The sequence below is a fragment of the Spermophilus citellus genome, assembly GCF_964194105.1.
Source record: "Spermophilus citellus genome assembly, chromosome: 7".
Taxonomy (NCBI): Eukaryota; Metazoa; Chordata; class Mammalia; order Rodentia; family Sciuridae; genus Spermophilus; species Spermophilus citellus.
Window position 1 is genome coordinate 114,824,050 of NC_138188.1, and position 13,631 is coordinate 114,837,680.

At 37.1% G+C, this 13,631-nt stretch overlaps 1 pseudogene across 1 annotated transcript; it reads right to left on the reverse strand.

Annotated features, from left to right (window-relative positions):
• Positions 1-10,250: 10,250 nt before the first annotated feature.
• On the reverse strand, positions 10,251-12,062 carry LOC308653932 (ribosomal L1 domain-containing protein 1-like; annotated as a pseudogene). Its single transcript has one exon. The product of its transcript is annotated as a ribosomal L1 domain-containing protein 1-like (transcript).
• Between the last annotated feature and the right edge of the window lie 1,569 nt (positions 12,063-13,631).

Genomic DNA, 13,631 nt, shown 5'->3' on the forward strand with positions numbered 1-13,631 from the left:
CATATCATACAAGATGACTAGAGCCAGTCTCAGGATGAAGCTGATGGAGAGGTGGGAGATAACATGAGCACCAGAGCTCCTAAGTCCATTAAAATTTATTATACTTTGACCATATGTTATACCTTATAGGTTAAAATAGTTACATACCACATCAGTAGCAAGTGTGTTCAAAAAGCTATTACTGTCAAGTCAACTGCAACTTCAATACTTAACTAGCAACTTTTGCCATATTTTATATGCTGTGTTTTCTGATAAATTTCATTGCAGACAAGTTAGAAGGCTAACACATTGATCCTATTGGTATATTTTTTTCCATTTTTGCTACCTTAAGTCATAGCAAAGAACACAAATTCTTGGTTGAATTTCACAAAAAAGGTTCAGAGGCCCTTGGGCTCTAGAATTTTAAAACTTTTTTTTTTTTTTTTAATTCTCAAGAGTTTAATTCTCAGTCAAAAGTTGAGGGTGAATAGAAATAAGATGTAGTTTGATACCTTCCCCTGTCTGAGACTTCACCAGTCCATCTATCTAAAGCCCAGAAGATTGGTTACAATCACTTAGGTTTCAAGTGTAATTTAAATGCCTTAAAGATGAAGTCACGATTTGACATTATGCATGGCTGAGTTTTTCTGTGAAGGGTTTATAAGTGATTACTCAACAGGCTTTCAGTTCTCTGATAGGATCTGATTTCCCCTATCTCAAGAATAGATTATTCTCTGCCCCCTGCCTTTCTCTTTTGAAACAGAAGATTCAAAGATGCAAATAAAGGTTCAACTGTCAGGGATTGAATGGAGCCAATCAGGATCAGACAATTAAAAAAATAAAAATATTGCTAAAATTACTATGCAGAATTACCTAAGAGAAAACGAGATAGGAGTTATGTAATTTTCTTTTGAATGGACTTATGAGGAAATGGGAGGCTTCTGGGGCTAAAAGAGGATCTGGAGGAAGAAGAGCATTCTTTAGTGAGAGGGAAGATCAGGCTGAGGCAATGTGTCCATGATTGAGTGCAGTAGTCTAGGAGCTGGGCCATCTGGCTTGCATCAGGCCTGCCATCAGCTATGTGACTTTGGGCATCTCTCCCCTTCTCTGGCTCTTCAATTTTGTCAACATTTGAATATTGAGGAGGTGAGATTGGGGTCCTCTGAAGACCCTTCCATAAACAGCTGTTGGCAGTAGAGGGAAAATAAACACCAGGACAGAGGGTGGACAAAGGGAAAATTAAGTAATAACAACCTATGGTGGGTCAACGGGATTTGCAGGCAGGGGCTCCAGATGAACTAAGGTGCAGGGAAGTGACAGTAGGCCCCAGGCAAGAACAACCAGAAGGCAGTGCTTCTGCTGGCCCCATTCTTTAGTCCCGGTGGCAGCTTTCTGAGAGCTCCCTGGGGCCAGTCTCCTTGTCATAGGTCAGATCTCTCCGTATCCTTTGCACAGCTGTGTTGTGGCATTTTGTTAAGCTATTGCTTGCAGAAGAATTTTACTGGAAAAATTGAGACCTTTTTCATTGTCAGGTCATTATATCTAGCTCAAGCCTTGACCTTGGTAATGCATCAGTTTTGTTCAGCTTTTTTATATGAGAGTCCTTTGGGCGGTCATGTGACAAGAAAAACTAGATTGCATATATAATCTGCTTAAATTTGATCTTTACCTCCCATGCCTTTGGGGACAATGTCTCCCATCATAATCCTGTGACTCTGACAAGATCACAGCATGACTCCAGCCAGCAGAATCCTCCCTTGCTGTCCTACTGACCTTCCAGTCCTCTTGCGTTTCTCTATGCTCATGGTGCTGAGAAGAATTCAACAAAGTGTAATGGAGTAAAAACCTTAAAAGAGGGGCTAAGAATGTGTTCCTCGCCTTCAGAAGGAAGGTCCTAGCCTGGATCCTTGAAGTTTGGCCCTAGCTATCTGTTTGTTTTTTGTTTGTTTGTTTGTTTGTTTGTTCTCATAAATTCCTTGTCCAGACCCAATCTTTTCAGATTTTTTTTTTTTTTTTTTTGGTACAGGGGACTGAACCCAGGGGTACTCCACCACTCAAACACATCCCCAGACCTTTTAATTTTAATTTTGAAACATAAATTCTCACTAAGTTGCTGAAGCTGACCTTAAACTTGCCATACTCCTGACTTCACCTCCTTGACTCCTTGGGGATAACAGGCACACATGCTTGGATCTTTATATTATCTAAAATTATAGAGGAGGACATTTCATGGGTGAAGAGACCCCACTCAAGCAAGTCCTTACATAACATTCCCTGTTTTCTGCTTTTCACCTTTAAAAACCTGAAATCCTTTTGATAAACATAAAACCCTCATGTTTCAACCTCTGAGTCTTTTAGACACTTCTTTTTCACTTTCCTATGACTTGCTAGAAAAGCACTCTCTTGTAAGTATTCCCACTAGCCAGGCAAAAATATTTTGACAAGCTTTCAGAGGTTTTTATCACAAAATTATAGGTGTTAGGGATTTTTAAAAAATAAATTTACAGACTGCTTTTTCACACACAACACATACTCTTAATTCCAAAATATCATTATACAACCACCCTCTTCCAAGTAACAATCATTTACTTCTAAGGAAGGGCAAATGGATGATAAGTTTCTTTCACTTGAATGGGTCTCATAGAAAATCATGTCTCAATGGGAAAAAATGATTCATAAATATCTCTGTAGGTAGTTGAGCCACAGAATTTGTTCAAGTTTCAAATTTCCCATGGATTTGGACAGGGATTAAGAGTTCATAGAGGTTTTAGTCTAGTGAAAAGAGGGTCAATGTGGAAGAAGAAGTATGTATTAGAATATAGGGGTTCATCTCTCTCTCACACACACACACACACACACACACACACACACACACACACCATCTACACACACATACCAAAAGCATAGTATTTATACTAGTTCAACAAAATGAGAGACTTCATTCTTCACTTGTCGTTCAGGGCTCTTAAATGAAAACAGCTTCCATTAGTGACCTATACGTCCGTGCAACTTTAATCTGGTCATTCTTTCTCTCTACTTCTGTTTTCCCAATTTCAGTCTGAGTGTGTTGTTGTTTTTAGTACTCCCTCCCTGAGATGCTACATGTGTGGGTAGGGAGCTCCTAATTCCCCACCTTTCGCTTGGGGAGCTGTTCTATGTTTATCTGTCTTACATGCTAGAATTTCCCATAGGAAGCTACTTTGAGGGGAGAAAAAGTCAGGTTTAACAAATATTAAGAAGCATGTGATCAGATTATCTATAAAGGTCCTTCTAGATTTCTAAAGGGCCAGAAGCTCTAGAAAGCAAATGCCAAACCAATGTGTTGAAGAATGAAGGAAGAGTGTGTAATATTTCAGCGTTTTATTATTTATTCAACAAATATACAAATATGTATTTATACCTAGGTTCAACAAAGCTTTATCAAGCATCTCGAAGAAGAGAACTGGTTTCTAGGTTTCTTGATTTTTTTTTTTTTTTAGTTTAGTAAAATGAGTTTGAGTGTGGGGAAGACTGTCAGTCCTAAGTGCTCTAAGATTATAATATCTAGCTAGCTAGCTAGCTATATATATATATATATATATATATATATATATATATACACACACACACACACACACACACACACACATACACGCACACATATACACATACATAAAGCAGTCATGAAAATTTCATAATTTGAAAGAAATATAAGAACAACTTTTTTATTATTCTAATTAGTATGACAGCAGAATGCATTTCAACTCACTGTACACAAATGGAGCACAGCTTTTCATTTCTCTGGTTGCACACAATGCAGAGTCACACCATTCGTGCAATCATACATGTACATAGGGTAATAATGTCCATCTCATTCCACCATCTTCCCCATCCCCATACCCCCTCCCCTCTCCTCACTCTCCTCTGCCCAATACAAAATTCCTTGAAAGCTATTTTTACATACATCAGGCCACATTGCCACAGCAACTTAGGATATCAAACTTGTTGCTGTTGATATTTTGGGCCAAATAATTCCTGCTGTGGGAGGCTGCCCTGTGGATGGTGGCATCCTTTTTGCTTCATTTACTGTGTGTCAGTGGCATCCTACCCCTTCCACTTTTAATCAACAAAATGTCTCTGCGTATTCCCAACTGTTCCCCCCAAATACACAGAGTAAAATTGCCTCTGGTTGACAACCCCAGTAGTAAGTAATTCTATATTATCTGTTATTTCCTCAAGGTAGGGACAATTCAGGTTCATTTTTATGGCTAGCTAAAAGTAAGTAATGCCTAGAAAATAGTGGTTAAATTACATATGCAAGATCTGAAGTGTTGATACATATTCCTATCATCCTTCATTTAACAGTTTTATGTTTCTAACGATTGAAACACTTGCTCAGACAGCTAATCAACCAACATTTTCCAATTCAGTATTGCCAACAGGAACTGTTGTTACACTCAAGATGTGACTTTTTCTTCAAGGAATTTAGTTAGCGTGTATAAGAGGAGTTATTGATTGTGAGGTGGAAGTATAATAAGTAACAAAAGTAATATGGAGAAAAGGTCACAAGAAGGACCATTAATAGTTATTATAGAAGTTGAACTCAGATAGAAATATTGGACTGGAATGTTGAGTTAAGGCTTTGAAAAATAATAGGATAGACCCATGAAAATGGTTGGGAAAGAGTTGTAGAATGAAAGAGAAAGAAGGAGATATGGAGGTACCAAATATTGGAATGAAGGATAAGAAACAGAGGTCATCCCATTCTTTTGTACACTGAGATCTGAAAAATGCTGCTATAACAGCAGTTTGAACTTGGGATATGTAGCTGTTGCAAATTTGGGTTGGAAATGGAATCTCACTTCTTGTTTTAACTTTTGACAGCATTGGAAATATATAAAACAGCTTGACAGTATTTGAGATTCAAATGTAAGTTGTCATTGAAATGACTTTTCTGCAAAATAAGGTTTACATATGAGCACAGTTTTACTTTGCTATTTTTGGTTGAATTCATTAAGAAACATTATCAAGTCTGTAGCAGAAGCTAATTTCCAAAGCTATTCAAGGTCTAGTAATAGTCATTGAGGGCAGTTCTCATTCAGAAATTTTCAGTTTCAGCCCTATATTGAAAAAGGGCACTAACAACTAAAAATGTTTCTGCCCTTCCCCATGTGTTTAGGAAATTAAGAATGGTCAACTTCTATTTCTCAACAAAAATACATAAAATTTCCAATAGTTACATCAGTAAGAACATTTTAAATTCACTGTTTCAACCTGTTCACAACACAAAATTAAATTACAATGCTCAAAGTAACTGGTGATGAATAGCATAATGAATAATAGGTTTAAGGTTATATTTTTAAAAAGTTATGAATTTATCTATAACAGCAGTTTGAACTTGGGATATGTAGCTCCTTTTCTAGTCAACACACACTTTTTTTTTAAAACCATTATCACCTTGGCAGATTCCACTTCGGATTGTATAGAATTAGTGACTTTCTCAAGTTCTTTGAAAATATTCTTACCTGTGGTTGTTCCACACAAACTAGTAAAAGTTTAAGTCACATCAAATGGTGCATGAAACTTTCAAATCAATAACTGAGCAGTATCAGTAACATGTGTGAATGCCTCAAAAGCCAAGGAAAACTTTAAAAAAATAATTTGCTTCGATTTTAAATTTATTATCGATTTTTCTCCTGATGTCAGTTTGTCTTCATTTGTATCCCCTTTCATGTTTTTTTTTTCTTTAAATTTAAAATTCCATATTAGGACAGATATTGGCCATTCTAGGAAATATTTACCAGTTACTGGGTGTTTTGTTTAAGTACATTTAAAGCTTATTTTTAATATGAAAAAATTTTCTGTTATAATATTATTTTGATCATTTTCTTTTGGGACACTATTAACATTCTATTTTATTTCTCTTGCTAGTCTTATTTTTCTCACTGTCTTTAAATTATTTTCCTTTTCCTTTTTCTTACTTTCTGTTTAATTTGTTGTATGTTTTCTGTCAAAATTAAAGAATTGATATGGATGTATTGTTACTATCTAATACTCAAATTCCATTCAAATGTGTTCAGTTTACTTAATAATGTTCTTTAGAGCAAAATAAATCCCTTCTGGACTGTTTGTAGTGGATTTATTTATTACATTTAGCCTCCTGCTATCTAGAACCATTTTCTAGTCTTTCCTTGACTTATAGGACATTAGCATTTTTAAAGATGACTACTTAGTTTTTTTTGTTGTTGTTGTTGTTAGTGCATCATAGTTATACATAACAGTGAGGTTCATTTTGATATAATCATAATGCAACAGTTTGCAACATAACACAATTTTCTCCATTTCAATTCCTTGTACTTCCTCTTTTCCTTTCCTCCTCCCTCTCTATGACCCCTTCCTCTTCTCTATTGGTCTTCCGTTATTTTGTACAATGCCTCTCAATTTAAGCTTGTTAATATTTTCTACACATCTTGAATTAGTTTTTTGCAGCATTGGCAGTGAAAACCAGAATCTATGCTGAACTTTTAAAACATTCCATCTTGTGGCACATTATTGAGATTTGACTACTAAATTAAGATATTGCCTGCCAGCTTTCTCCATTATGAGATACGTTTTTATTCACAAAGTATTTTGTAAGGAGCTATTTTCTTTTCTTTCTTTTTCCACACTTTTACTGGTGCATTATAGTTTTACATATTAATGGGATTTGTTGTGACATTTTTGTACATGCACATAATATAACAGCATAATTTTGTGCATATCACTTCCCAGTACTTATCTGCTTCCTCCCATCTTTCACTCCCTGGTACCTCTCCTCTACCAATCTTCCTTTGATGTTTTAGAAGATCCACTACTACCTTTCTTATCCTTTTTCCTCTCTAGCTTCCACATATGAGAAAAAACATGACTCTTGACTTTCTGAGTTTCACTTATTTTGCTTAACATGATCATATCTAGTTCACCCATTTTACTGCAAATGCCATAATTTCTTATGGCAGAATAAAACTCCATTGTGTGTGTGTGTGTGTGTGTGTGTGTGTGTGTGTGTATCACTATTCAACTTTATTTTTTTGCCTTTATACATGAACTTTGTTTTTTTTTTTTTGCATTACAATTCTTATTACACATATATACCACAATTTTTCGTATCCCTGTTTATATATGTAAAGTTTTTGACACCCAGTTTGAGTCTTCATACATGTACTTTGGATAATGATGTCCATCACATTCCACTGCCCTTGCTAATCCCCTGCCCGCTCCTTTTCCCTCCCACCCCTCTTCCCTATCTAGAATTCATCTAATCCTTCCATGCCCCCCACCCCCACCCCAGTATGAATCAGCCTCCTTATATCAGAGAAAACATTCGGCATTTGTTTTTTTGGGATTGGCTAAATTCACTTAGCATTATCTTCTCCAATGCCATCCATTTACCTGCAAATGCCATGATTTTATTCTCTTTTAATGCTGAGTAAAATTCCATTGTGTATATATGCCACATTTTTTAATCCATTCATCCACTGAAGGGCATCTGGGTTGGCTCCACAGTTTAGCTATTGTGAATTGTGCTGCTATAAATATTGATGTGGCTGTGTCCCTGTAGTATGCTGTTTTTAAGTCCTTTGGGAATAGTCAGGAGAGGGATAGCTGGGTCAAATGATGGTTCCATTCCCAGATTTCCAAGGAATCTCCATACTGCTTTCCCTATTGGCTGTACCAATTTGCAGTCCCACCAGCCATGTATGAATGTACCTTTTTCCCCACATCCTCTCCAACACTTACTGTTGTTTATCTTCATAATAGTTGCCATTCTGACTGGTGTGAGATGATATCTTAGAGTAGTTTTGATTTGCATTTCTCTAATGGTTAGAGATGATGAGCATTTTTTCATATATTTGTTGATTGTATATCCTCTTCTGAGAAGTGTCTGTTCAGGTCCTTGGCCCATTTGTTCATTTGTTGATTGGGTTATTTTTTGTTTGTTTGTTTTTTTGTTTTTTGTTTTGTTTTGGGTTTTTTTGGTGCTTAGCTTTTTGAATTCTTTATATACCCTAGAGATTAGTGCTCCATCTGATGTGTGAGGGGTAAAAATTTGCTCCCAGGATCTGGGCTCTCTGTTCACCTCACAGATTGTTTCTTTTGCTGAAAAGAAACATTTTAGTTTGATTCCATTCCACTTATTGATTCTTGTTTTGTTTTTAATTTTTGTGCTATAGGAGTCTTATTAAGGAAGTTGGGGCCTAATCCCACATGATGAAGATTAGGGCCTATTTTTTATTCTATTAGATGCAGAGTCTCTAGTTTAATTCCTAGTCCTTGATCCATTTTGAGCTAAGTTTTTTTTTTTTTAAAGAGAGAGAGTGGGGGGGGGAGAGAGAGAGAGAGAGAGAGAGAGAGAGAGAGAGAGAGAGAGTTTTTAATATTTATTTTTTAGTTCTCGGCGGACACAACATCTTTGTTGGTATGTGGTGCTGAGGATCGAACCCGGGCCGCACGCATGCCAGGCAAGCACGCTACTGCTTGAGCCACATCCCCAGCCCTGAGCTAAGTTTTTTGCAAAGTGAGAGATAGGAATTTAATTTCATTTTGTTGCAAATGGATTTCCAGTTTTCTCAGCACCATTTGTTGAAGATGCTATCTTTTCTCCAGTGCATGTTTTTGGCACCTTTGTCTAATATAAGATAATTGTAGTTTTGTGGGTTAGTCTCTGTGTCCTCTATTCTGTACCATTGGTCTACCAGTCTGTTTTGGTGCCAATACCATGCTGTTTTTGTTACTGTTGCTCTGTAGTTTAGTTTAAGTTCTGGTATAGTGATGCCACCTGCTTCACTCTTCCTGCTAAGGATTGCTTTAGCTATTTTGGGTCTCTTATTTTTTTCCAGATGAATTTCATGATTGCTTTTTCTATTTCTATGAGGAATGCCATTGGGATTTTGATCAGAATTGCATTAAATCTGTATAGTGCTTTTGGTAGTATGGTCATTTTGATAATATTAATTCTGCCTATCCAAGAACAAGGTAGATCTTTCCATCTTCTAAGGTCTTCTTTGATTTCTCTCTTTAGGGTTCTGTAGTTTTTATATATACCACATTTTCTTTATCCATTCATCCACTGATGGATACCTAGGCTGGTTCCATAATTTCACTATTGTGAATCATGCTGCTATAAACGTGTGTGTGTGTGTGTGTGTGTGTGTGTGTGTGTGTATATATATATATATTACTGTAGTAATATGACTTTAATTCTTTAGGGTAGATACTGAGGAGTGGTGTAGCTGGGTCGTATGGAGTTTCCATGACTAGTCCTTTGAGGATCCTCCATACTGATTTCCATGGCAGTTGTACTAATTTACAATTGCATCAATTGTCTAAAAGTGTTCCTTTTTCTCCACCTCCTCTCCAGAATTTATTGTTATTTGTATTCTTGATGCCTGCCATTGTGACTGGTGTGTGATGAAATCTCAGTGTAGTTGTGATTTGTAGTTCTCTAATTGCTAATGATGTTGAACATTATTTCATGTATTTCTTGGTCATTTGTATTTCTTCTTTTGAGAAGTGTCTGTTTGATTCATTTGCCATTTTATTAATTGGGTTATTTGATTTTTTGATGTAAAGTATTTTGAGTTATTTATATATTTTAGATATTAGTCCTCTGTAAAAAGAGTATCCAGCAAAGATTTTCTCACATTCTGTAGATTCTTTCTTCATATTCCTTCATATTGTCCCATTTAATAGCTCTTGCCATTGTTTTTTTTTTTTTTTTGAGTTTTAGGGGTCCTATTGAGAAAGTTATTGCCTTTGCCTAAAAGCTGGAGTGTTGACACTATGTTTTCTTCTAGAAGTTACATAAATTCTGGTTGAATTCCAAGATCTTTGATATACTTTGAGTTGATTTTTGTGCAGGGTGAGAGATAAGTGCCTAATTTTATTCTTCTACTCATGGATAACCAGTTGTCCCAGCACCATTGGTTAAAAAGACTTTCCTTCAATGTATGTTTTTTGGCACTTTTATCAAGGATAAGATGAATGTTTCTGCGTGAGCTTGTCTCTGTGTCTTCTGCTCTGCACCATTGAGCTATATATCTTGTTTTATGCCAGTACCATGAAGTTATTTTTACTATAGCTCTGTAGTATAATTTGAAATCAGGTATTGTTATGCCCCCAGCATTACTTTTTTGGCTTTACATTGCCTTTGGCTCTTCTGGATCTTTTCTTTTTTCAAATGGATTTTAAGACTTTTTTTCCCCTAGATCTGTAAAGAATGTCTTTGGTATTTTTTTTTTTTTGTAATTAACATTATATTTTAATAATCCAACACGACCAGGGAGAAGCACTCTACTTTCCCTCTATTACATTAGCAAATACACAGGACAAAATTAAAAAATAGATTTCACTTCAAAGCACTGGCTCTTAGAACCAGGTACTTGTCAGAATCACCAGTGCAGGTTTCTGAGATATTCAGGTATAGGCCACCCCTTTGGAGAAGGTTGCAAGGGGGGGGGGTGTCAGGACTGAGTTTTTAATTGGTTCTTTGTGGTGCGAGGGAGGGCACGCAGGGCCGTGTGTGTCTAGTACTCCACCCAGCCCAGGGCCCAAGTATTTTTGAAAAGCTCTTGGGGTGACCGCTGCTCCGGCTGGGTGAGTCACTGATTTGGGGTGGACTGGGCTACTTTGGCCTTCTTCAGCCACTGTTTGGGGGTTTTGGGAGATTTTCTTGCAGATTTTCTGGGAGTAGTGAAGAGCTTGGCCTCTGGCTTCTTTGGAGTCTGTCTCAGGTCTTTTTTCCCTAGTGCAGAGCTTCTTTCTGTTTTCTTCTGTTCCACTTTTGGCTGCTTTGTTGGGCCTTTACCTGGGGTCTCGGGCTCTGCAGATTCTGGGGTCTCTGTAGCTGGCAGGGCCTTTCTCTTCTTGGCACGAGGGGTGCTGGGACCAAGACTTTTGTTGGGAGACTTCTTTCCTGTGGCCTTAACATTTTCTTTAGCCAGAGAGCTGCCTATGGGTACCAGCTGTGGAATTTCCTCATCAGACGTATCTGCTGCTTTTAACTGGGGCTTTACCCGTTTGGTCTTTATGTTCTGGGACCCAGGGCTCTTCGCTGGACCCCCGTTTTAGGTGCCGCGGCATCACCTTTACTTAGGGCTGCAGCCTCTCTAGCCCGTTGCCTTAACTTCTTGTTTTTCTTCTTCTTCAACTTCTGTTTTTCACGGAGTTTTCTCTCTTTCTCTTTTTGCTTCGCTTCCTTTTCTTCCTTCAGTTTACGGAAGGACACTCTGTCGTTCTCATTCTGACAGCTGAAAAAAGAGGAAAAGATGGGAAGGGAAACAGACCTCTCAGTCTTCACAAAGAGAAGCTTCAGGCTCTCCCACTCTGGCAGTTTCTCTGAGAGAGGTTTTGTGACGGTAATGATGTTTTCAATAATGTGCTGAATCTGCATCCCAGTGTGACCGATGCATACAGTGCTGCAAGAACCACTCTTGGAGATGTTTAGGACGGTTCCACCTACAGAGCTGTTGATTTCTTTCCATAAATTCTTTGCCAGAAGGTTCACAGGAACTGGAACTTTCTTCCTACGGTAGAAATGCTTCCCTATGTGTGAGGGCAAAAGCCGCCGGATTCTGTCATCTGTGAGGAAGAACTCAAAACTACTCAGAAGGCGGAGCTTGGCTTCATAGGCTTTATACTCTGTTTTTAAGGCTTTGAAAGGGATAATCCGAGAGATGGTTTTAATTCCATGCTTGTTCAAAAGTTTTCTGTAGAAACGTTCTGTCTCTTCAGTTGATGGGCGCTCATCCTTAGTAAATAAACAGACTTCTGACAGATCTGATCCAATACCATGAGGCAAGGACAATCTGATCCTCAGTTCTTTTTTCTGGAATTCTCCATAATACCACCATTAAAAATAAATTTTCATTCTCATTCAAAAGGAAGCCATTGTCGTTTTTTCCTGGACCTGGAATGCGTCAACATAGCTTCCAATGCCTTTTTAATCTGCTCCTGGTCCAGCTGGTTCGGCGAGGTCGGAGCAGCCAGGGTTGAAGCAGCCGGGGTCAAAGCCAGGTGGCGGAAGCAGCCGAGGCCTCCGCTGGGGTGGAGGCTGAGCCCTCCATCGCGCCCTCACCTCGTGCGGACTCGCGGCAGAAGCTGGGCGCCGAATCCTCGGTCTTTGGTATTTTGATGGGGATTGCGCTGAATCTGAATATTGCTTTTGATAATATGGCCACTTTAACAATATTAATTCTGCTTATCCATGAACATGGGAGTCTTTCCATCTTCTGAGGTCTTTTTCAATTTCTGTCTTCAATGTTCTATATTTTTAATTGTAGAGGTCTTTCACCTCCTTAGATGTATTCCTAGTTTAATTAATTAATTAATTTTGTTGTTTTGTTTTGTTTTTGAGGCTATTGTGAATGGAATTGTTTTCCTGATTTCTCTCAGCAGATTCATTGTTGTCATATAGGAAAGCTATTGGTTATTGCCTGTTGATTTTGTAACCCAGTACTTTGCCAAATTTGTTTATTAGCTCTAGCAGTGCTTTGGTAGAGTTGTTTTTAATCGTCTAGGTATAGGATCATGCCATCTGCAAACAGTGATAATTTGACTTTTTCCTTTTAAATTTTTATCCTTTTTATTTTCTTCTCTTGCCTAATTGTTCTGGCTAGAATTTCTAGCACTCTATTAGAGTGGTAAGAGTGGAAATCTTTGTCTTGTTCCAGATTTTAAAGGAAATGCTTTCATTTTTTCCTCATTTACTAAGAGGTTGACTTTGGGTTTTTCCACACATAGTCTTTTGATGTTAACATAGGTTCCTCTACCCCTAGTTTCTTCACGTTTTTGGTTTTAAATCATTAATGAGTGCTAAATTTTGTTGAAGGCTTTCTCTGTTCTCTGAATGTATTGAGATTACTAAGTGATTTTTATCCTAATTATTTTAATGTGATTAATTACATTTTTTTGACTTGAACATATTAAACCATCCTTGCATCTCTGGAATAAAACCAACTTGGTTGTGGTGTACAATCTTCTAAATATGTCACTGAACATGATTTGCTAATATTTTATTAAGTATTTTTTCATCTAAGTTCATCAGGGACATTGGTCCTTAGTTTTCTTTCCTTGTTCTGTCTAGTTTTGGTCTGAGTGTGATATTCATAGAATATGAATATTCATAGAATGAATTTGGAAGTGGTTCATCCCCTTCTATTTCATGGAATAATTGGAGTATTGGCATTAATTTTTCTTTAAAGGTTTGGTGAAATTCAGCTAAGAATCCATCTGGTCCTGGTTTTTTCTTTATTGGAAAGCTTTTTTATTCTGCTTGTATCTCATTACAAGTTATATATGTTTAGATTTTCTATGTCCTCTTGATTCAGTTTTGGCAGATACTTGTCTAGAAATGTATTCATTTCTTCTAGATTTTCCAATATATTGGAGTATAAGTTTCCACAATTTATACATTTATAATGATCTGCTGGATTGCTGAGATATCTGTAGTGATTTCTCCTTTTCATCTCCAATTTTATTAATTTGGTTTTTCTCCCTTTTTTATTAGTTTGGATAAAGGCTTATCAATCTTGTTTATCTTTTCAAAGAGCCAACTCTTTGTTTCATTAATCCTTTTTTTTTAAATTCTCAAGTTCATTGATTTTGGCTCCAATCGTAATAATTCCTTTCCTTTG